General features: G+C 43.2%; 1 long non-coding RNA gene across 1 annotated transcript in view; it reads right to left on the reverse strand.

Annotated features, from left to right (window-relative positions):
- The window catches only part of LOC149875272 (uncharacterized), a 107,867-nt gene that overhangs the window by 36,269 nt on the left and 46,576 nt on the right, over positions 1-25,022 (reverse strand). The window contains exons 4-5 of the long non-coding RNA XR_016440016.1: positions 21,809-21,894; positions 20,709-20,837 (exon numbers count right to left, since the gene is read on the reverse strand). This is a non-coding gene — a long non-coding RNA (uncharacterized LOC149875272). The remainder of the gene's footprint in view (positions 1-20,708; positions 20,838-21,808; positions 21,895-25,022) is intronic.

Raw genomic sequence — 25,022 nt, forward strand, 5'->3', positions numbered from 1 at the left:
AACTCTCTCCTATGTCTTTTTCCTGGAAAAAAATGGAAAGATCTTAGTTTCATTCTCTAGCATCATGAAACAAATTGTGAAGCTACGATATTTTTCACAAAATGGAAATGTAGGATTCCAACCAGTCCTAATCTTGATTACACTTAAATCCAAGTTAACTTGACAATCACCTTGCTGGGGTTGTTTGACCCCAGTACACTTTCCTACCATGGCGGGGGGGTCGGACTTGATGATCTGCTCAGGTCCCTTCCGACCCTACCAACTATTAAACTATGAAACTCTTGCTTTAAGTAGAGATCTGCAGCATCAGGAATTCAACACAAGAAGTTTTTTAAAAATCTCATTGCTAGTGCAGAACTTTTTTTATGCTGTCATAAAGCCAAGAGAAGTCAATTAGGTCTAGTACTTTATTAATGATCCTCACAAATCACATTTATGGCAAGTCTCATATCTTGTGCTATGCTAGACTATGCCATTTGGAAAGACTAGTTTTGATACCCTTGTATTATGGCATTGCAGCTACTGCTGGGGTAATTAATTTTTACTTGTACTCTGGTGAAACCAAGCAAAACTTTCTAAGACATTTGGCCAATTACAGACTCTTTAGGGCAATGAAGCCTTTTCAGTAAGCTTGGTTTTATATTACTAGTATGATCAAAGCTTTAATGAAATTGCTGTATGGCAGAAACTACTGAACTATTAAGAAAAAGCTACAAAAATAAATGAGTGCATAGCTGTGAATTTCCAGAAAGAAATCTCTTCTAGTTTCCTTTGATTTCCTATTAATTTCCTCCACCTACTATCCCCACTGTACCTCGTTTTAAAAAATGTTATGAGAGTATGTTTCTCTTTCGGTAAATTATCAAGGCTCAGTATGTGATCTTTATAACAGAGCTTCGCATCTCCCTGTATCTTATTATTTTTCCATAGAAAAGGTGTTATTTCATCCTCACAAGGCAAGCTTGGAATAACTAGAGTTCTTTTATGGATGAATATATATATATAAAAGAAATAGGAATCAGGAGGGATGCATGCTGTTTTGCAGCTCTGCACTACACATCCGCCCTTTTATACAAAGGTTGGGGAATTGTAAAAAAAGGCAATGAAGTTTAAGGAGAACAATGAAAATATACAGTTTAGAAAGAAACTACACTTTCAGCCTGATGTTCATCCTGCTGTTGCTATGTATATACACTTATTGTAGCATGAGATTATGTTCAGTTCAGGTTCACACAGTAAGCTGCTGAGCTTTGCAGTCTCAGGAAACAGGAACACAAGACTAGAAGGGTCTGTCTCAGTCATCAAATCCAGTCCCTGCTATCTCAGGTAGCTATGTCACATAATCCCGTTCAAGAACAGATCGAGTTCTACCTTAATAATGAATAAATACTGTTACCAAGTTACACTGAGGCCAGCATTTTTAAATGTGGTTGAAGTTAAGCACCTAAATCCATATTCAAGTATTAAAATAGCCTGGTTTTCACAGTGTTGAGATCTTGTAACCCCTACTGAGATAAATGTTCCCGGAGTGACAACAAGCAATCACAAGGCATATGAAAAAGCAAAAATACTTTAACTGTACTTGATGCCTAGGCCCTCAGTTTGGCAGTGTAGCAACAAACTCAAATACCACCAATGTACTACACCTCCCTTTCAAAGCCAAAACAGTAGCTCTGCTGGTGAGATTCTTTGACACATGCACACCATGGACCAGATCCTCAGCTGGACTAAGCCAGACACATGAAAGACAGGTGAAAGCTATTAACAGGTCTATAAACAGGGGAGGCTACAGCCACTTTGTACATGTCTGACAGGCTGGGATGCTGAAAAGTTCAGGCAGAAAAGGAGAAATACCAATAGGTCTTTTTAATCAGCTTTAACTAGACCCTCCATGCACCATGCCAAGCTAACTTAGCTTTTGCAGAGTCTAAAGTAATGATAGTCATACAACAGCTCCCAATCACAAATGGCTTTTCATCTTATCACCTGCAGCTCTTCACAGAACATATTATCAAAGGCTTTGACTTTTTCTTTTACTGCATGAAAATTAGATATGACTTTTTTGCAATCATAAATAAAGAAACTCATGCACTGGCTCCATCAATCATAGTACCCGGACTGCAGCCTTTTCTTTTGAATAAGAATATATTACTTTATAGGACACTGTGGTTCTCTGGTAAATAGCAACTGCTCATGTGGCTCCTGAGCCAAACAGGACTGACATGGAACTTAAGAAACTGTCCACATTACAAGAGCTTCTGCTATTATGGTTACATTAGTAGAGCTGCCTACTGGGGAGACAGTGGCCATATCTACATGAGATGCTGACTGCACAGTAGCTCATTACTACTGCATAGTAGCATCACATGGCATGAAGCATGATGCAACACTACTGTGAAGTAGTAACAAGCTACTGTGAAGTCAACATCACCAAGAAGCTGTTCAGGGGTGCTACTGCACAGTAACATCAACTTCTGCACAGCCATTTAGTACTTGTGTATGCAAGTACTAAATGACTGCACAGTAGCAACTGAGCAGTCAGCATCTCATGTAGATACAGCCAGTATATGCCAAAGTAAGTTAAACTGAGAAAAGCTCTCTTCTGTCAGCACAACTGCATTTATATAGAAGGGTGGTAGTGGCACATGAAGGTATATAATTTTTTTGCATATCCCATCTAGTGTAGTTGTTCTAGTAAAACAATGTAGTGTGGATGAGGCTTAAGACTAGATACACTAGGCAGACAATTTCTTGTGCTTTATACTTGTATTTTCTCCCTACTTATAATAAACCTTGCTTTCATTTAGTTCACTTAAGTCTTAGACTCTTGATTAGGAAGTTCAAGAAGCCTGTTTCAGAGGGAAGACCAAGCTTCGTTCCCCAAAACAGTGAAAGGAGGGCTTCAGAGCTAACTGTAAATCAAAGAACCATAGAAAATAGGTGTGGAAGAAATATGTTTCTGAACACACAAGTCTTAAGGTGCCATGGTGCCCTGCCTTTTGCCTGACCTGCTCTTATGAACCTCCAGTGCTGGAAATTCCACAATCTCCTAAAGTAATCTAAGACAGCATTCAACTATCTTTACAGTTAGGGGGCTTGTTTCCTAAAAAAATCTAAATTTAAATCTAAATCTTGCTTGTTGTAATTTAAGATCATGTCTTAATTTATAACGTTGCTCTTTAAAGTAACCTTTTACATTTTTGAAGAACATGATGACCACACTCAGTCTTCCCTAAACTAAACAAATCCAGTTCTTTTGATCTTTTTTCATAGTTCATGTTTTCTAGACCTATGGTCCATGGATTAAGACAGTGGATCAAGATACTTTCTCCTAAACATATGTATTCTGCAAACCTGGGAAACTGATGAATGCCTGGGAAATAACTTATCTGAATACAGATAAGAACCATGTGCAGAGATTATAATTACAGAAGTAGGAATAAGATTAGCCCTAATTATATATCATAATGATTAAAATACCTCTACCTAAAAGGCAGCATTATTTATTGAATGTCATTGTACAGCAGGAACTAGGAATCCTGGCATCTGGGGCTGACCATCACTGTGGGTGCTTACAGACATGCAGTTCCTCGCTGTAACTCATGGCACTTCACAGAAAGCATCATGAATTACAGCAACCCCCCTTACCCAACAGATATTCAGTGTTGGCTTGTGGGGAGTGGAGAATCAAGCTCCACTGGAGCCAATCCAGAAGGAGCTGCATGTCTGCAGCCTCTCTCAGTTAGCCCTCCCCACCCCCAGCCTCCCACCCCCCCCAGAGGAATGGAGGAACACATGCACACTGAGGGACTGGGTTTGCATTCAGAACTACTAAGAAAAGATGTGTGGAGATCTAATTGAACTACTGATAGAGACTTGGATTGCCTTGTGAATGGCTTAGCTGAGGCTCAACAAAAGGAAAGTGACATAGATGCCAAACACCCCCAGAGAGGACCATTACATGCGACCCAAAGGGAAGGGGGCAGCACCCAAGTGACGAGTGCTGATAGACATCCAGGATGTGGTAAGGTAGGGTACAGGGGAAGTGTAGCACCACAAAGAGATCCATCCAATAGGCCTGGAGTTATCGCCCCAGTGGGACCAGCTTTCTGAGTAGAATAAGATCAAAGTCATGGCAGGTGAGAATAAAAGAAGAACAAAACAAAAAAAAAAAGGGAAAATATAACATTAGCAGTGGCTGGGCGATCACAGTGTTCCCTCCCAACCTGGCATCACCCACTAGGATGATGCCAGGTGAAAGAGAGCCCTGGCCTTATAGCACCTAATCCCAACACACATGTAGACAGTGACCAGGACTGACTGAGGTACAATGGTGCTACAGTGTGGGGGCTGCCTGCTGGTTCTCCTGACACTGTAGCACGCTCATGCCCCATCCAGCTCCTCCACAGCACATTAAGCAAGGGGAGAGCTGCTCCAGGCTGGCAGACTGACCACCCAGATCTCCTGCCAGCCAGGGCTGTGCTGCTCCAGCTCAACATGCTCTAGTCCTGGGCATATGTGTAAACACTGCACCTGGGAGCAATAAACTCTGGCACGACTGTGCTGGAGTTTACTGTGTTGCACTAAATACTACATGTAGATGCACCCTGTGAGAGATACAAGTTGTCCACCCTGGCAAAAGGCTGTGAGAACCCTGGATTAAGACAGATGGTTAAGTGAAAAATAGCTGTCGATACCATCAGTATGGGAGACCCAACTGTCCTTACCAGTGAAGGGATTATTCAGCCTCCGGCATATGTCTTCATTTATCATCATACTTGAATACTTACTAAATGGCTCAGGCCAGGGCTAATGCAGAATACAACACATTTGACCAGATGCATGGTTTTTCTGTAATAAACTACCAATCCATAAAATGCAACCTTCTCCAGGCAGTTATCTAGATCAGGAGTGAGCAAAATACAGCCTGTAGGGCAGATGCAGCCCACCAGGCCATTCTATCCAGCCCGCGGGGCCCTAAAAAATTTAGAACATTAATATTTATCTGCTGCCTGTCATGTGGCCCTCGATGGCTTGCCAAAACTCAGTATACGGCCCTCCCCCTGAAATAATTGCCCACCCCTGGTCCAGATAGTGAACTTTCCAGTACCTTTGTGGTATTAAAGGCTTCATTGCTGCCAACCTAGACCGACAGCATAGATAACAAAGTTAATTATTCTGCAATTAACTGTTGCCCCAAGGCTATTATGTTCAACTGGAAAAAAGCACTAATCAAGTTTGTTCATTTTCTTGCTTAGTCCAGTATGTCTAACACACAAACATGAAAAGTTCACATTGGAGAGAAAAAAAGTATGCTCTATTTGTTTTATGATTTTAAATTTCTTCTCCAAGCATTTTGACTTTCACTGCCAATTTTAAAGAGAGATTGTCTGTTTTCCCTATAATAAACATATTTCTTGATTTACATTATTGACATTACTTTACAGTTTAAAGTGAATCATTTTTTTAAAAAGATACTTGCCCTAACTTATGCCTTGTATTTATTTTTCTCCATTCCTTCAGCTTAGATGATGAAAACCAATAATGTCAATTTGACTTGCACCTGTAGTCAGTTTCAGACTTAGTGCTGCAATTTTGGAGAGAAATGTGTGTTTCACCTGTTGTAACACAAATAAAAAAAGGATTTTAAAAACATCTGGACTTTCAAATGTACTTCATCATCTTCTTTGACATGACTTGCTTGTTGGTATACACAAGCATTACTATGTTTTTTGTACTTGATTCTTTTCTCAAATCAGTTGTACACCTTTGTAAATTGTCTGCAGTATTCATTTCAATTCACACTGGTGCAGGGGAAATCAGAATCTGCTTTACACTGATGTAAGTCAAGAGCAACTTCACTGAAGTAGATAAAGTTCAATGCTGTAAAAGCAGTGAGTGGGGAAAATCGGGACACAGAAGACAGGTGGATGGTAAATTATGGCTGCTTAGTACTTAACAGGGATCTAAATTGAGCTCCCAGAGCTTACTGAAGAGCTGGAAAATAGCTAAGGAGTACACAAAGGCTATCCTTTTGCTACCTTGCTTGTCCCATGGTAGAATAGATATGAGAGGTTTTCTTAGAGAAATAGTTCATGAGTTGCATTTCCCAGCAAAACTGGAGGGGCTGGTAGCTCAAGAGCTGACATATTCAGAGCAGCAAGGCTTGATGTAGGAGTCCCAGGACTTGGCTTTGCCACTCTCTGGTTATTGGATCTTGGTCAAGTATCTTATCCCTGCCACTCTGTTCTCTCTAATGGGGACTCTGATATTTACTATTTTAAACCACTGTACAAAATACATTCATAGATTTTAAAGTATGAACAAATGACAAGTCAAATCCACTTGGTTTACAAGCTTTAGTTTTGCTCTTGAGTTACAGATCCAAAACCAGATGACATCTGAAGCATAGAGCACAGCACAGCACAATCCTAGGGGATGTATGTATCTGGGGGTATGTATCCTGGGGGATATATATATCCTGGGGGTATGTATCTGTCCTATTAACCATGAGTTTCAGTTAACTGAGCTTTAGTTAAACATTAGAAGAGCATAAGCAGATATCATAACTGAGCAGGCTAATATTGCGCATAGTGATGAAGTTGCCGTAGTATTTGAACTTGGTTGCATACTCATAAAAACCACTAGTGAGATACAGAAAATAATGTTTAATGTAGCAAAAAATAATTAGTGCTCCTTGGTGTGCATTTAATACTGTACATTGCTTGTTCTAGGGAGAGAGAAATACCATAGAGAGTAGGCCTCAAAGGCAGGATAGCATGTGAGCTCTTTCATTTGAGCCTTGAGTAAATCCTTAGTACTGGGAGATTTTAACCTTGCTTTCCCTATCACATCTAAAATCATAACTACTTCCATGAGAGCTAAGCTATCTGTTCTATCTCTGCGACTGAATCATCTCCTAATAGTAATGAACCAACCTCTCAGTCAAAAAAAAAAGCATTTACTTAGATAAATATCATCATCTATCAGAGCCATGGCAATAATAAAACCTCTGTTGCCAGCATTCACTTACACTGAGTGATGGGTGGGTGGATTCAACAGCCATGAACTCTTCACTAAATGCATTTTTTTAATAAATTCCCCCTGGTACATTAACTTTTACTAATAGCAAATAACTGCCCCATCTCTAAGGAAACTGGTATTAATCTTACCTGCTTGCAGGACAGAAGAAAAATAGACAATTACTGGCCTAGATTCATATCATGATTCTTGTTCTCCAGGGTTTCATCACTTGTGCAGTCATTTACATCAGTGCAAAATGAATATTACACAAGCAGAAAAACATCCACTTTTCACAAGTGCAAAAGCCAATCTGGACAAAGCCCTGACACCTGCAGGCAAATAGTCCAAAATGCTAACTCCAAAACCCATTAAATGAATGTTTGCAATGTAGTACTGATACTCCCACCCCATCACTTTGTGAGAAGTTCACCACGATACATTTCAAAATTGAGCCACACAGAGCTATTCTCTCTCCCCATCCCACCCCTCTCTCTGTCTACTAACTCTCAAGATATGAATACATGAAACAATCACTACACAGTAATTTACCCCACATTTTCCATATTTTACTCGCAGACCAGATGCAAGACAAGCTTTCCCAAGCTAACTGTGTACAGATGTAATGGTAAAAATTACACAGGTATGTAGCTCCTTCTCACCTTTTGAAGGATAATTTCACAGTAAAGCTGGAATGACTGAGACCAGTTTAAAGCTGTGTGCCTTGTGTTCATTTTTTTTTTTATCCTGGAGTAAAGTCAAATTACTTCAAAGTGAACATGTTATGGGGCAGACCAGTTAGCATCCTTCTATGGCTCGGGAGACAAATATGAAAGGCCTGCTCTGGACACCTGCAAAAGGCTGGCTTCAGTTGACCCAGCTGTAAATGGGCACCTGGTCATTCAGGCTGGGAAATTAAAAGCAACTAGATGTGATGTTTGCCACATCACTTTTCTGTGCTATTTTGTTAAGAAGCTTGTCTACCTTAACCGCACTAGTCTGACGGGTTGTTAGGCTTAGATGGACCTTCCTCATCCAAACATGTTGTGTATATGTACCTTCAGCCCCTGGATTTACTCTCCTACTGAGATTACCTTCTCTCTTCAGAGAGTGTATTAGAGATTGAGATGAACAATCACTGTGTTTTCAGTCCTATGCTCAGAGATAGGGTATGAAAGAGAAACTACCATACCAGAGAGTTAGGTTTACCTTCTAGCCACCTAAGGCTATTCTTAGGGCTGCTTAGCAAAAGGTGGGTGAGGGACTGCAGATTTGTTTGCAATGCAAGGTAAATCCAATTGCTGATTTGCCCCTCACTGCAATGAAGTGGGGGAGTGTCACAGGGGCACTCTGGTGCCCTGTTCCTATGATGAGAGAACAGGTGTTGGTTGCCACGGCAACCGCAGTGGGTCAGCTGACCAGAAGGGGGCCAGGCCTGGCCTTTATAAACAGCCCAGGCTGAAGCCTGGCTGGCAGTTCCCTTCTGGCAGCTGCAGGAGTCAGAGCCCCGCAGCAGAGTTGAGCAGAGCAGCCCCAGCAGCTGCACCATGGTGCGGGGTGAGAGAACCCTGACTGGAAGGTTTGGCAGGAAAGCCAGGCGGGCCTAGATTGTATGTTATAGCCAGGAGACTTATTGTTGTGTAACAGCCAATTGGCTTATGGTTCTGTTTAGTTGTGGTTACACCGGAGGACCGGATGAGGGTATAAGGGGTGGTAGGAGGCCTCATAGGAGCGCCCCAATGGGGTGGGGGTTCCTGGTGCCAGTGAGGGCATGATAGTCAGGTGCCGGAGAGGGCACGTTCATATGGAATAGGGGGCTAGGTAAGGCTATGGCCGCCTGAACCCTACTGGGGAGAAGCCCGAGCAGGGCGTAGTATGATAGTCAGGTACCAGCAACGGCACACATATACGGAATAGGGGGCCAGGTAAGGCTACGGTTGCCTGAGCCCTATTGGGAGAAGCCTGAGCAGGGTGTAAGACCCTAGATGGTGGGTCAGGGGGCCAGGCATGGCTACGGCCACCTGAGCCCCAACCGTGAGAAGTGCGGGTGATGAGACCCGAGGGCGAGTAATAGGGGGGGCCAGGTACGGCCGCCTGAGCCCTATTGGGTGAGAAGCCCCAGGAGGGGGCGCATTCAGAGAGAAGCCCCAGGAAAGGCGAGCATATTGAGCGGGCCTAAGAGGGGCAGACATACTGAGCAGGCCCAAGAGGGCTAACAAGTAGGGGCGCTGGTTGCGTGACAAGCCCAGTGCACCAGTCGGGGCTCAGAAGCCCAGGGTGCCAGTTGCACGACAAGCCCAGGGTGCCAGTTGCATGACAAGCCCAGCAGCACCAGTTAGGGCACAGGAAGGAAACTGACCAGACAACGTCCAGTACATCAGCGAGGCTTGGGGCGTGCTACAGGGAAGGTTGGAGACATGCGTAGCCCATAAGGCTGGGGTGCACCTATCACTCCATATAGAACAGGGGACAGGATTAACACAGCACCGTGTCCAAGGGCACAAAGGGCAGCCTCCTTTATAAAATTTAGACAACCACAAAGATGTGGCGGACAAGAAAGAGGGTGCTGAATCGCCTACTTGGCATGGTAGGGGGTGCTGGGGAGATCACGGCCGCTCCTAGGTCCCCGCACCGTGACAGGGAGCCAAGAAAATCGGCTGGACTGAGAGCTGGTGGTGCGAGATGCAGTGACTGGCAAAATGTTTTGATTTTCATTTTACTTAAAAATTCCTCTTTTCTTGTGCTCAGAGGAACTTCCCTGAAAGAAAACACAAGATTTTGCCAATGAGCCCTTGAGGCTTAATAAAAGTCTTCCACTTCTCAGGACTCTGGAATCCCCCGGGGCCAGTTCTCCCAATTAACATTATCTTGATTAGTAGTCATTAGGAGGTCAGAGCGTGCAAGTGTGTTACAGAGAAATCACAGTTCACCCCCCACACGGTTAATCCAGCAGAACACTTTTATTATTACAATCAAGTAGGAAGTCATTTAACTGAGATGCATAGAAACTGCCCTGAATCTTTTAATCTCTTTGAGCAACTACCCATTCAAGTTCCTTCCCAAGATTCAGCACAATTTTTCTCTCATGGTTGCAATGTAAATAGCCAGAATACTACAGACCATTCAAGGGTTTGTTCTATGCCTTATTCTTCCGTACTTTACATTCCAGACTCTGTGTGCAGAAAGTGAATTTGAATTTAAAGCTCAAGGGACTGAGGAAAGCTGTTCCATCCATTCTAGAGTGAACTAAGAGCTGGGCAAATTGACTAATACAGAATTGTTATCTCTCTGCCTTTGTTTCCTCCACCTGTAGAACAGGGATACCACTCTGTATGGATATAGCCATATATATTTATTTGTGTGTATAGACTTATATATATATATATATATATCAGTGTTTCTCAACTTTTTTAGGCTCAAGGCACCCCTCCAAAAATGTAAGTTCTTAGTCTTCACTCACTTTATAACCACAGAAAAATAATAGAGGAATTCTTCTGTTGCAGTGAACTCAAAAAAACCTCAACAGGTGAAAATGTTTTTTAACAACATAGATTCCTGTTTGAAATCTCTGCATTTATCTTGTAAATCAGGGGTGGACAATTATTTCAGCCAGGGGGCCACTTCATAAGTTTTGGGGCCACAAGACTAGCTCCACCCCTTGATAAATGCCCAACCCCCTGGTTGCCATCTTTGGACTAGAAGTCTTGCCCCTAACCTCTGACTTTTGCCAGCAACCCCCCACCGCCTTTGCCCCAAGAAGTACTCCTTTTGGGGTGGGGGGGAGAGTTTACCATCTTGGAACCAGAAAAAAACCAGACCATATACTAAAAGTCAAACATCTACAATAACATATTTTATATAGACTCCTTTAATTTTTTAATTACATTAATTTAATTGTTTTTAAATATTTTTGTCCTGATTTATGTGTACTCATGTAGAGTATATAGAGGCAATTACACAATAGTTCTTAGTTTCATAGTTAGTAGGGTTGGAAGGGACCTGAGCAGATCATCAAGTCCAACCCCTGCCATGGCAGGAAAGAGTACTGGGGTCAAACGACCCCGGCAAGGTGATTGTCTAGCCTTGTCTTAAAGACCCCCAGGGTAGGAGCCAGCACCACTTCTCTTGGAAGTTGGTTCCAGATCCTAGCCACCCTGACTGTGAAGTAGCCTCCTGATGTCTAATCTGAATTTACCCTCTGCCAGCTTTTGACCATTGTTTCTAGTCACTCCTGGCAATGCTCGGGGGAACAGGGACTCCCCAAATGCTTGCTGGTCCCCACTGACTAATTTGTAACAGGCCACTAGATCCCCCCTCAGCCTTCTCTTATGGAGGCTGAACAGGTTCAGGTCCCGTAGCCTGTCCTCATAGGGCCTGCCCTGCTGCCCCCTGATCATGTGGGTGGCCCTCCTCTGGACCCTCTCCATGTTGTCCACATCCCTTCTGAAGTGTAGCGCCCAGAACTGGACGCAGTACTCCAGCTGCGGCCTGACCAGTGCCACATAGAGGGGGAGGATCACCTCCTTGGACCTGCTTTTTGCCCCTATGTATTTAAAAAAGGACTTCTTGTTGTCCTTGATCCAGGAAGCTAGTCCCAGTTCCATCTCTACCTTGGCCTTCCTGACTTCCCCCTGCATCCCCGAAAAACCACAGTATAGTCCTCCCTGGGGATGGCCCCTCCCTTTCATTGGGTGTGTGCCTCCCTTTTAGCTAGAAGACATTCCTGGATGCTTTTGGTGAGCCATGGGAGCTTTTGCGCCCTCCTGCTCCCTTTGATCCATGTCAGGATTGCCTCCCTTTGGGCTTGGAGGATCGTTTCCTTAAGGAGCAGCCACTCTTCTTGGACACCTGGCTCCCCTCCCCTCTGGGACCTCAGTGCTTCCCCAACTATTCTCCTTAGCTCATTGAAGTCCACCCTCCTGAAAACTAGGGCTGCTGCCTTGCTGCAAGCCTTTGCCACCTAGCGCTGGATGGTTAATTCCAGCAAGCGATGAACACTGTCACCAAGGTGGTCAAGCACCCGCAGTCCCCTCACCAGGTCATCACCGATGACCAGCACCAGGTCCAACAAGGTGTTTCCCTTGGTGGGATTGTGTACCTTGGGCCCCCTGCCACACACCTGTCCCCACCCCCCATGATGCACAGCCCCACTGCTGGTGGCAGCAGCAGCAGGTGGTGGGCCGTCAGTGCACTCATGGCCTGTGGCAGGTGGAGCCCCTGGTGGTGCATGGCTCCAGCTGAATCCCAGAAGCTGCACATGGCAGCATGGAGCTGGCCTGACCCAGCCTAGCCAGATGGGGCATGGCTCCCAGCTAGATTGCTGGGAGCCCCATGTGGTGACACAGAGCTGGCCCGACTCAATGGCACCTGGCTCCCCGCTGGAGTGATAGGAGCTATAGAGAGTCACATACCACCAAACCAGGCTGGCTCCATATCTCCACATAGGGCTCCCAGCACTCCAGTAGCAAGCTGCACATGGAGGTACAGAGCCATCCTGATCTGATGGCATGCAAATCCTAGATGGAGTGCCAGGAGCTACATGTGGTGACATGGAGCTGCCCCGGCCTGATCACACATAGCTCCCCATGGCACCTGACTGGAGTACTGGAAGTCCCATGGAGGTGGAGGCACAGAGGCAGGCCAGCCTGGCCTGATGGCATGTGACCTCTGAAAGCCCATGCCTCCTGCCAGCTTTCAGAGGGGCCAGTAATAACTGTCTTTTCCAGGGGCCCTGGGGGCCAGATAGGATGGCCTGGTTGGCTAGATCAGGTTCAGGGGCTAGTCTAGGACTAATTTGTGTACTGTCTGGGACCCTACTATCTTACAGTGGAGCACTTGCAATCAAACTCACATGTAGACTGTGACAGGGGTTGGCTGGGGCTTGAGGGTGCCAAAGTGCAGCAGCTGCCTGCTGGCTAGCCCCACCCTGTAGCACCCTTGTGCCCCTGCGAGCCCCTCCACTGCCTGATGCCACCATCAGAGCCCTGGGGCTGCTCCACCCCGGCACTAACTCAGGGCTGGGCAAAATAGGATCCACGGTCCAGATCTGGCCCATCAGCTGATTGGATGTGACTCACAAGTAGGCACCCACCAATTAATTATATCCAACTCCACGCACAGCTGCCCCTGCTGCACTCTGCCTTGTACTTGAATCCAAAATGAAGGGTTTTTTCCCCCATGTCAACTGGAAGGAAAAACATGCATTGGGTCCAAGTAAATACCATATTTCATGCTGCAGGTTTCCTCATCAGATTTTTATCTGAGGACATATCTGGGTCAGGTCAGCTTCTGGTATCAATGAGAAAAAACTAATATTTATAAAAAGGTCCCAGCCCTACAGTTCACTGCTTGCAGATGATGTAGTTGACCCACACATCATGAATTTCTGTATCAGGTTCTTAGGAAGGCAGGGCTATCAATCTTGGGCATATTTCCATTAATGTGTTGCTCTTGTATGCAATTCATCTAAGAAGAAGACATTTTATAGTAATGATACATGATACAGGAAGATGTCTCTTTCTGTTGCTTTATTTTTACTGGAAAGTGGTTTTCAGGTAAGCAAACCAATGTATTACAGAATGCTTGTGGCACATAGCCCTACCTCCATCTCTCCTATGTAATAGAGAGAGAACATATCAATGTTTTACTGCATATTAATTTCTGCAAAACGAATATGAACCCATAAGAATTGTTTAAAGGAATTGCATGGATTTACCCACTGAATTATTTTTAAAATGCATTGGGCTTTTTCCTTTATGAGCCTTTTTACCATCTTTAATTTTCCCTGAGCCTGATGAAGGGTGCATAAGCCTGAAAGCTTGCAGAAAAAGATAGGGTTTTTTTGTGATTTCTTAGTTGGTCTAATAAAAGTTTTCATCTCTGAACCAAGAGTTCTAGAGTTTTGCATTCCTTTTGGGCTTATTCGGCACTTGCCTAAGCCCTTGAAATTCCCAGAATTGCTACTGAAAACAAGTGCCACATTTCCTACTCTGTGCAGTCACACATTTAGGACTTCTAGGCACTGAAAAGTAAATTTTACTGATGTCCCTTTTCAACATGATGGCTAATCAGTCTCAGAAACATCAACTCTTAGGAGGTAATGCTGCTATTAGGTATGTACATGACACTATGTATGACATAGAAATTATAGAAATGTAGGGCTGGAAGGGACTTCCAGGGGTCTTTGAGTCCAGTGGTGCTCAATCTTTTGACTCCAAGGACTGCTGCAGGGCTGGGCTAGTGTGTTAAATCAGATTCTGCCCCCCAGAATCAGGCCCACAAACCTGAGTCCAGACTGCATCACCTCCACCCAGCCCCACAAACTAAGGTCAGGGTGCTGGAACCCTGCAGTGCCTGCACACAGCCCTGCATCCCCAGACCAGGACCCCAGGACCCCGTGCCACCTCCACCACTGCCTGATCCTGTGCACCAGGCTCAGGATACCACATGCTAGGATCAGGGCCTCATGCCACCTCCTCTGAGCCCCACATGCAGGAATCGGCCCCTGTGCTGCTTCCACCTGGCCCCACATACCAAGATTGGACCCTGTGCCACCCTGCACACCACATTGAGCATGCAGGGTCATGGCCAATGGGACTTCCCATGGACCTATGGGGAGCCCCACAGGCCAAATGACAAGGCTCTAGGGGCCAGATCTGGATCATGGGCCAGGGTGAGCAGCCCTGGTCTAGTCCATCCCCCTGCTCAGCAACAGGATCAAGTATCCCTCGTGCACTGCTGACATGGATCTGCCCCGTTCTTAAAAAAACTCCAATGAAAGGGATTCTACAACTTCCCTAAGCAATCTCTTCCAGTGCTTAACTATCCATATAGTTAGAAAGTTTTCCTAATGTCTAAGTTAAATCTCTCTTGCTGCAAATTAAGCTTATTACTTCTTGTCCTTCCCCTCCAGTGGAAAATTGATCACTGTCCTCTTTATAATATACTTGAAAACTGTCACCACAGCCCTCATCAAGTTTTTCCTTTCTAAACAAACCCAGTTCCTTCAACTCTCCCATACACCCCCACCACCCTTTTGTTTTCTTGTAGGTCGTATTTTCTCAACCTTCTCCCCTTCTTGCTGTCACCTGGACTCTCACCAATTTCTCTGTATTTTTCTTATCCCAACACTAAGTACAGAACTCTAACTGAAGCCTCACCAATGCTCAGTAAAGCAAAATAATTACCTAATAAGTACCTAACCAATGACATTCCTGTTCAAACACCCCAAATTGAGGTTTACCCTTTTTGCAAGAGTATCATATTTGTGGCTTATATTCAGTCCAAGTCCTTTTTTGCAGAAGTACTGCCTAATGAGTTGTTCCCATTTTCTCGTGAATTTGATTCCCCCCTACCCCCCGAATCATATAGTGTTCTGCACTTGCCTTTACTGAATCTCATCTTATTGATTTCAGACCTTTTTTCCAATTTATCAAGATCACTCTGAATTCTAATCGGGTCCTCCAGAGTGCTTGTTCTAACATATTTATAGAATGTATTCTATGTGCTTTGCTAGATGTAACCCATTTTACACCTAAGTCTTTCTGGCTTTGTCCCTACACACTTGTGTTATTCCTTATGCTCAGCCTTAACAATATGTCTTTGCTTCTACTTTTTATTCCATTTCTTTATGATTTCTGAATGATTAAAGCATTCTTAAGGCAGCCATATTTGTTTCTTACTATCTTTCTGTCTTTTTTGGAAACAGTGAGCTCTCCTAAACAACTCTTTCCCTTAAAATTTCTTCCCATATGACATTTCCTAACAGTTCCCTGAGTTTGTTGAATCTGCCTTTTTGAAATCCACTGTCATAAGTCTGTTGTTCACACAGCTTCCTTTCCTACAGTTATTAACTTCAGTTTTTGGTGATCAGCAGCACATCTACACTAACCATGATGCTGCTGGTACTATAGCAGACCACTCTCATGACATTGCCCCTGTATGTTTTCCCTGTTATCTTCAGCCAGAGACTCCCAACAGGTCTGCCTCTTCCTGGACTTCAGAGCAAGTTTATATGTTCTTAATGTAGAAGTCCAACCTTTTTCCCTCCATGTCTACGTAAGTTAGTTAATATTGTAGTTTAAAGTAAAATACAATGTTTTGTTTTCCATGCAAGACATTTTGTAAGTGTATATACAGGATGTCACTGAAAGTAAGATGTTACAGGTAGAGTGATATATACTGCAATATAATGAATAATAGGGATAACAGAGAATGCATATGGACAATATTAGAGTAATGGTTTATTGTAAACCATCACATCAAAACAGGAGATTCATGAAATTCAAAGTTAAGTGTATGTATGCATATATATAGTGTGTAGACCCACTTGCTATGAGCAAAAATGAGTCTGACATTTCTTTAATGACATTATATTGAACATGTATTAATAATTTATCAGATAGGGTAATATGGGGACAAATCCCGGTACACTTATTAACACTGAGAAATCTATTCACCTACAAATAATCTGCTTCATTTCAATGGGGGTACTGTGAAGTAAGTCATTATTCAGGGTGACTAACAGTATTAGGGGCTTTCCTATATTATGATCATCATTGATATTATTAGACATGTTGATGATAATAATAATAATAATAATACGTATAACACACCATCAAAAAGAAATTAAGAAGGTACCATGACCCTGCTAAAGAAGTTAAGGCAATTTGTTATCTTAGGAAGTTGAGTGTAATAGGTTTGCTGCTCATGAATGGAGTTATTCTAATGTTAATTAATTCTCAAGGGGTGCATCTACCCATGCAATTAACGCAATGCAATAAACTCCTGAGCCATTTGAGCCAGAGAAAACTGCTTCCAGGCACAGCCTGGGACTGCAGCAATTTGAGCCAAGATAGATCAGCCCCAGGCTGGCAGGGGAACTGTAGCATTAACCCTAGGCTCCAGGTGGTGGCATTGGACAGCAGGCAGCCCTCACAGTTCAGCTGTCATGCCCTAGCCAGCCCCTGTCACCATTTACACATGCATTTCAGCGCAGTTATTTACTCTACTGTAAGATAGTACCATCTCCAGCAGTACTATCTTATGGTGTAGTTAATTAGTTTACTGTGCCCTAATACTAGTGCACATGTAACCAGTGATGCTTTACTATGGAGCTAATTAGTCTACCCTGTAGTAAAGTGCACATGTAGATGCACCCATGGTTGTGGATACTAGACATGGAGCAAATAACAATGTATGCTCCCGTGATGCTATAGATTGTCCCCAAATCTTCCTCTCTGTGACCAAATAGACATGGCTTGTCTCACCATATTCCGTATACAGCCCAGTACACAGTGTGAACCTGAGGCATCATCCTACTAATAATAATTCACTCTGGTATAGTGAATATTAATCCATTTAACCAGTTTTAATTAATTCTCCTTGTGCTCCTGCAGGGCATATTATTATTCTCAAACAAAAATTGTTGTTAATTTAGCATTAAGCATACTGAAGTAATTACTGTAACCCTTACGCAATACACCTATTATGAAAATAAGCTCAGCTTTGGAAAAGTACTAAGGGATTTTTTATTTTCATATATTTACTTTCCTTTAAAAAAATAAGTAAAGCAATAAATTTAAGGGGCAATCCTGCCTCTTCTCCACAGGAGCCAAGAGTCCCACAGGCAACAGCATCAGAACTGTTAGACTTAACAGTGATACCAAGAGCTGTTTGAGCCAAAGGAAACTGCTTCCAGTCACAGCCCTGGACAGAAACAGTTTGAGCCAGGGGAGAGCAGCCCCAGGCTGGCAGGGGGGTTGTGAGGTCAGCTCCAGGTAGTGGCATCGGGCTGTGGAGGAGCTACATGAACTGCAGGCTCATACAACCTCCATCAAATCCAGATCAATGAAGGCTCCCTTCCCAGGATATGTTTTATGAGCACAAGCTTTGTACTGGCCTTTCTATATATTGGTCTTTGTTCCCATAGGACTACTGATAACTGTTCCAGCCCTGAGGATAGATTAGCAAAGGCAGGGCACATCTGCTAAAACCATTGTGACGGGTACAGTACAAATGCATGGGCAGAATGGTAAAGTGGCTTGTGAGGGATAATTTCTCCCATCAAGCCTCCAGCAGAGATTCTTAGCACTTAGTCAGGGTATTGTCAAGAGGTTTGCTCCCTTAGAATCACAGAAAAATAGTGCTGGAAAGAGCCTTAGGAAACCATTTAATCCAACCCCTTGACCAAGACAGAATCATCCCTTAGTGCTTGTGCAGTGCTTATTCAGACATACAGAACCAAACATTGTATCTTAAAGACTAAAAGTATTATTTACCTAGAAACTTATGACCCCCTAAGGAACCTTCTCTTTACTAGAAGAGATGTGCAGTAATCACTGACAGAGTCATATGAGGTATGGCTTTATTTTGACATCTAAAGGATTATTTTCAATTATTTCTTCTTGGACAATTATGCTTATTCAAGCCCCATAATGCATTGTGTCAGTCATAGCTGAACATAAAACACTTTAATAGTGTACAGTAAGCTTTTTTCTTCTCCTCACAAAATACCTTTGGCCTTATAATTACATCTCATAAAACCATGGTACCATAATTTAGCAATCTCATTCATAATATTAGGTCTGCATTAGTACACTATAGATAGATATAGATATAGATATAGATATATAAGCTTCATCTCTGAAGCCTTAATTTATTTCTTGCTTATATCAAAATGTCAGGAGTTTTGTCAATGTGATGCTTTTTTAAAGACAAGAATTAAACTAGTAAAATATCCTGACAAAGCCATTCCACAAGAGGTAGCATTATATGTTTAAAGATTGTGTTAAATTAATGAACTCCACAACATAACTTTGCTACTAGCTGATCCACAGTCTTACCACAGTTTAGTACTGGTTGAAGTTAAATGAGAAAGCTGTTTAAGGAGAAGGATGGCTGCATATGATGCTTGTCTGCAATCCATAATAAAGGGGGGCACGGCTGGGAAACCAGCCCCAGGTGTTGACCCTGGGTGGGTAGTGGGGAAGTAAGGGTACAAAAAGAGCAGCAGCTGCACCGATGAAGTGACCATTGACACTGCTTCATATATGGCTGCCACCAAAGGCTTTCAAGTCCCCTGGTAGGTTTCTACTTGTCTGGGATCTGGAGTAAGTCCCTGCTCCAGCACAGACTTTTGAGAACTCTTTGGCAAGTCATTAGAGCTAAAATGACCAGGAGTAACAGTCACAAGCTGGCAGAGGGTAGGTTTAGGTTAGATATCAGGAGGCGCTACTTCACAGTCAGGGCAGCTAGGATCTGGAACCAACTTCTGAGAGAGGTGGTGCAGGCTCCTACCCTGGGGGTGTTTAAGAGGAGGTTAGATGAACATCTTGCTGGGGTCATTTGACCCCAGTATTCTTTCCTGCCATGGCAGGAGGTCGGACTAGATGATCTGCTCAGGTCTCTTCTGACCCTAGAAACTATGAAACTATGAAAATCAGACTTCGGCCCACGTTTATAAAGACATCCAGTTATGGCAGTTCTGTGTTGTTTCAACTAGAATGTATGAGAGGGGGCAGTATTTCAAATACAAGCGTGTGTTCACAGCTAGAATTTTAAATAACAAGTGATGTGTCCTGGGTTTCCATACCTTGAATAGAGAGACCCACCAGACTGTGAGATGAGCCCTCTCCACCACTCCCACTGAAGCCAATCAGAAAGCAAGCAAGCAAGCAGCAGCATGCAGTGCATTTTGGATTAACCAGTTATTGCATAAAATACATAAAGAGTGTCTGGAGCAGAGACCAGAATCCAGGGGTCTCTTCCTGGGAGAAATGGGAGAGCTGTATTATAGGCTTTCCTCAGAGTGAAGGGATTCAAAATATTCCACCTTTCAGGAGAGTGCCTGAACCACCAAGCTACAGTGTCCTTTCTGCTGAAGCAGGGCTTCTGCATGGCAAAGAATGCAAGATTCACAGGGCTGGAAAGAGAATAAGCAAGAAAAAGTCTGCTTCTGCAACCTAATGGTTAGGGTTTTCATCTGGGAGGAGTTAATCCTGGACTCTGCCTTCTGGATTCTTTACACATTTTGTATACAAGGCAGCAGAGACATAACTGGAAGCTTGAGTGCCCTGGGCGACAGTAATGCACGGGGCAGCATCAGCAGCTTCTTGCCAGCAGCAATGGCAGTGGCCAGGCCAGCAGCACAGCTGCTGCTATTTTTATGTGCTGTCCAGGGCTGTTGCTACAGGTGTTCCCCCCTCCCTTTTTGATAAACTACTGCTAAATAGACACTGGATTAAAAAAAATCATAATCCTGAGAGCAGTCCACAGGCTTTCTATCTCCCAGCTGAGGGCACTGATCACTAGGTTACAAAGGCATGTTTCTGTCTGGCCCCCATGACTTGTATTCTTTTGGCAATCATATTTGAAAATGTCAACAAGAATTCACAGGTGCCTAGTTTTGAGAACAATCTTGCTTGTGATTTTAATACTCTGCTACCAGCATTTACTAGTTCTCCTAAGTCTTTCTGGTATTCTAAATTAATTAGTGTCAGACACGGGATATACATAAAGGTAATGGGATATGCAGTCATTCACCCATAGATTGCTGGTTCAGATCCTGAACAGGTCATTAGTGATCAGAAGTTATTAACATCTAATGGCTGGTTACATTCCAGTAGACAAATGGTCACCATCACAGCTGGCATTAGTAAGCAGTTTCAGTCGAGACCAAATATACCTACCAGGCCCTATTTTCTGTGTCTAGGTTCTGAGGAAGGGATTCTACCCTTCTGGGTTTCTCAGCTTGTGTTGTGCCTCTCCATGTCAAGCCTTAAAATGTGCTGTTCTCAGTCTTTTCGCGTGCAGTTTTCCTATGAAAAATGACTATTAACAATGAGGTTCCCTTTTTAATATCTCTCATTAATTTCCATATAAAGTGTTCTCAGTTTACAAGTAAAAAGCTGTTATTTTTTTATAATAGTCTCACAAACTTAGCCTGGGTTATGGGTATCTAGCTACATTCTTATGTCACAGGCTTTATACCTCAGTAAAAACCCTTTCACATACTAAATTAAGGCCTATTTCATCTTCTCCCCATAAGGTCTGCAAATTATTCATTCAGATGATAGTAAGACAATCTTTTTTCCTGTAGTCAGTGTAAACTGGAACGTAGCATAGCATCCTGGTTACAAATCAACCTCACATGTAATTCAACCCCATATTTTAAGGCTCAAGTGCAGGAAAAATACATTTTTCCCTCAATATAAGCTTATAACTAGAGATAAAGTCTTTGATTTGCTATTGCCCTTACAGAATTCCACAGGACAATCAAATAGCCAAGGAAAGTTTAAATACACTAAAGATACTAAAATAAAATGTAGATGTAAAAGGCATCCTCTGTACCAAACACTTTTTCCCCAGGTCTCATTATTTTATCTTCACCCTAAAATTCTATTGTAATACATATCGATAAAAATATTGTCAGTTAAAGGAAACTGTTTATAGGTTTAAACAAAGACAGGCCCTCATTAAAAACCCAGATCTGAATGACAGGTCTGGATTCAAACTTCACTGACATGCAGAACAAAATCCTAGATCCAAACCACCCTGATTTTAGGGGGTCAAAATACAAATTTTCCTAATAACTTCAGGGTTGTGGGAAAGGAAGAAATGGCTAGGTCTATGGCTGCTCCTATTGTGTGTGTGATGTGGTGCAGTGTGGTATGTTGTCCTGGAAAATGCTATAATGCTGAATCTAAAATATTTCACTCAGTTCTGACCAACTTCTGGTAAAACATAGGCAAGGCACAGGAGGAGTCTGCACATTTTTCTACAAGCTCACCTCATGGGCTGCTCCTTGGCTCTGTGGCTCCATTGATGACCTGCCACAGACTGTCCTCATGCTGGAGATCAAAGTCTTCCTGCTCCCTGCAATGGAACCAAAGAGCTTTAGCTTGAAATAAGGCTCTTAGGCCTCCTGAGCATTTAACTTCCTGAGAGAGGATTGATTTCTGTCTGTAACACTGGTAGACCAGACCAGGAAGATCCCTAGAAACTGTGAGGTGGTGTTCTATATGGTTCATCCAGCCATTGTGGTCCTCAGTATGCTGTGCTATGGTCATGTGCTCCACCACCATTAAGAAGGAGCAGATGGCCCTATATGGATTCCTTAAGAGCCATCCATTATAGCTCATAAGGGTGCTGTGTATAGTCACCTGCTCTGCCACTATCAAAATGGAGCAGATGACCTTGTGCAATATCTGTAAGGGCTGCAATGGCTAGCTCTTAAGGGTGGAATCTAAGCTCATCTGCTCTGTATAATAGTACCATCAATTTCTGATAGTAGGTGAACTCCGCTTATAAGTTGAGGGTGATTTTTATGGTTCTGAGGGAAAAAGGTTGACTTATAAGCAGAACAATATAGTACTAAGCAATTCTGTTGTTTTTATTCATAAAATTCAGCTCTTAGCCATGACGATTTTTCAATAATATTAAGGTGCAGTTCAAATGTATTTCTGTGCCTGTTTTAAGAAGATGTGATTCAGAATACAGATAAAAACTAATTCTGTTGAGCAAGACGCCACTTTTTGGAGTAAAGAAGTCTTCTTTCATATGGTTGACTTGGAAGCAACAATGATAAGTCCAGGTTAAGGTAAGTTAACCAGTGTAATGCTGCAAGACCGTTTCAGGCTTGAGAAAAGGGAATGTACCTCTGCAATGTTACTATCAAATTTGTGTAGAGAGCAGAGTGTTGTTATGTGGTCCGTAGTTTGATCAGGTGTTCTTATTGCCACAGTCACATTCTGCAGAACTCCTAATACACCATTTGTGCATCAAGTGACTGCAGGCTGCCAGGCCCAGATCCAATTTAGAACCTTCCATGTTTTTTGTGGCAGGTCAAAACCAGGCGCTTTATTGTTGGGTCAGAAATTAGATTTTATTCCAAATGATGGTTTCATTCCACACTTTCCTCCAAGATGCTGCACTGTCATGTCCTACAAGGGCTTGTACACATGTCCACAAAGGTTTCTGGGAGACCAAGCAGTGAGCTGGGAGGTTCTTTAAATCTCCATGGATGGGGAGGTCTGGAGTTGTCATTCATGTGGATGACCTCTCTGTATGTAGCTTCATCACAGTGAATGTCTGGAGGAGCAATAATGGCCAGCACCAGTAACCATTGAATTGGTATAGATTTCAGGGTTCTGGTGATAGCACTCATTGCAAAATTTAACTGGACATCCATGCATTTGGTATGAGTGCTAGCAGCCCAGACAGGTTTACAGTACTCAATGTTGAGAAGACAATGCCATAGCAGAGGTGCAGGAGTACTCCCATGGTGGCACCCCAGCTCATTCCAGTGAGTTTTTACACTATGTTCACCCAACTCTTAATCTTTGCAGCTATTTTTCAAAGATGATTATGAAAAGTTTAAGGTGCAGTCGAGTGTCACATCTAGGTAGGATGGAGTTGGATCATGTTGTAATTTTTCTCTGCAAAAAGTGAGTTGAGATGAACATGTGTTGTGAGTCGTTGAGGTGAAATGCTGAGATGACAGACTTAGTTGGATTTGGTCACAGCCTCCACTTGCAGAAATATTCTGCCATTATTGACAGGTCTGACATCAGTGTGTCTTCAATCTCTTTGAAGGTCCTTGCCTGTGTGGTTAGTGCCAGGTCATCATCAAACAGAAATTTCCTCAAAGAGGTAGCAGGCATATCACTTATATAAATGTTGAAGAGTGTCAGGCAAGAACACTTCCCTGCAGGAGGCTGTTATTTAGAGTCCTTGGTCTGCTCACTTTGTCTCAGAAGGTAGACACGCATCAGTCAATTGCCCAGAAATGTCCACAAAAGATAGACCAGTCTGGCACACAGGAGAAGGCAGGACAGTTTTAGCAACAGATGTGCTTCCAAACAGTATCATATGCTGCAGAAAGGTCCATGAATGCAGTGCTGGCCTTAAGGTTGTGCTGGAAGCCAGCCTCAATGTTCATGGTGAGGGCAAGCACTTGGTCACAGCAGCTTCAGTGCAGCATAAAACAACTTGTTCTTGGGGGGGATGGATGCCTTGGCAATTGGGCTAATCCTTTGGAGGATGAGCACTCCAGTAGTTTGTAAGTTGTACAAAGCAATGATATTGGCCTGTAGCTCCTGGGATCACTGGCTGGCTTCCCTGGTTTCAGCAGAGCAATAACCATTTGGCCAGATTTGAGGGATTTGGCCTGCTCTCCATCATGTTTAAATATAGGTGCAGAAGCCACTTTTGACCTGGGGTGAAAAATGACTGCCCGCTTGTGACCCACCCTGCTACGTGGAAATCCAGAACAGGAAAATCCACAACTAAAGTCATCACAACAGTGACCAAATGCTCAATGGCCTCCTGGCCAATGGAGCAACAACCATAGAAATCAAATATTGTAAGGTACATATATATAAGTTAGGGCCATATTTCCTTGGCAAATTCCTTTGGAAAATCTTTTACCTACCAAATTTCTCCAAGTTTCTGACTCATTGACCTGTAGCTAAGGGTTTCCCTAGTTTGAATGTTCAGAAAAGTTCATCCAATCAGTAGATTTGGAAGATATTCACAGAATGCTGGAGGCAAGCAAGGACTCAATGGCACTCTGCTGACTTGATGTTTACTCAACAGTACGAACCCTTCACAAGCACACTTGTGAAATGTTTCCTGCAGAAATGTGTTAAAATTAATTTTATATATGGCCTGTTTGGCCAAATAAGGGCCAAGTAAAAATGCTTTTATTTTGCAGTTATCCCTAGCTGGTATTGACACTAAATTATACAAGTCAGAAAGTCACATATTGACCTTTGCAGTTCATTAATTTTATTTTTGCCTCTTGTTCAATTAGTTGAAGGCCCTGAATAGTCCAGGGTAACCCCATAGGAATAGTAATTATGAATTAATATAAAACCAATGTGTGGTGCTGTAGCAGGGCACTAGGGTGCCTGCTACTGGATAACAGGAATATGGGCGCAGCTGCCACTCACTAGGGCAGCGCACGTGGGGGTTGCTAAGGCAACTGATTGGATCAGCTGACC

Source organism: Crocodylus siamensis, chromosome 1 (genome assembly GCF_052110815.1).
Source record: "Crocodylus siamensis isolate JL-2025a chromosome 1, ASM5211081v1, whole genome shotgun sequence".
NCBI lineage: Eukaryota > Metazoa > Chordata > Crocodylia > Crocodylidae > Crocodylus > Crocodylus siamensis.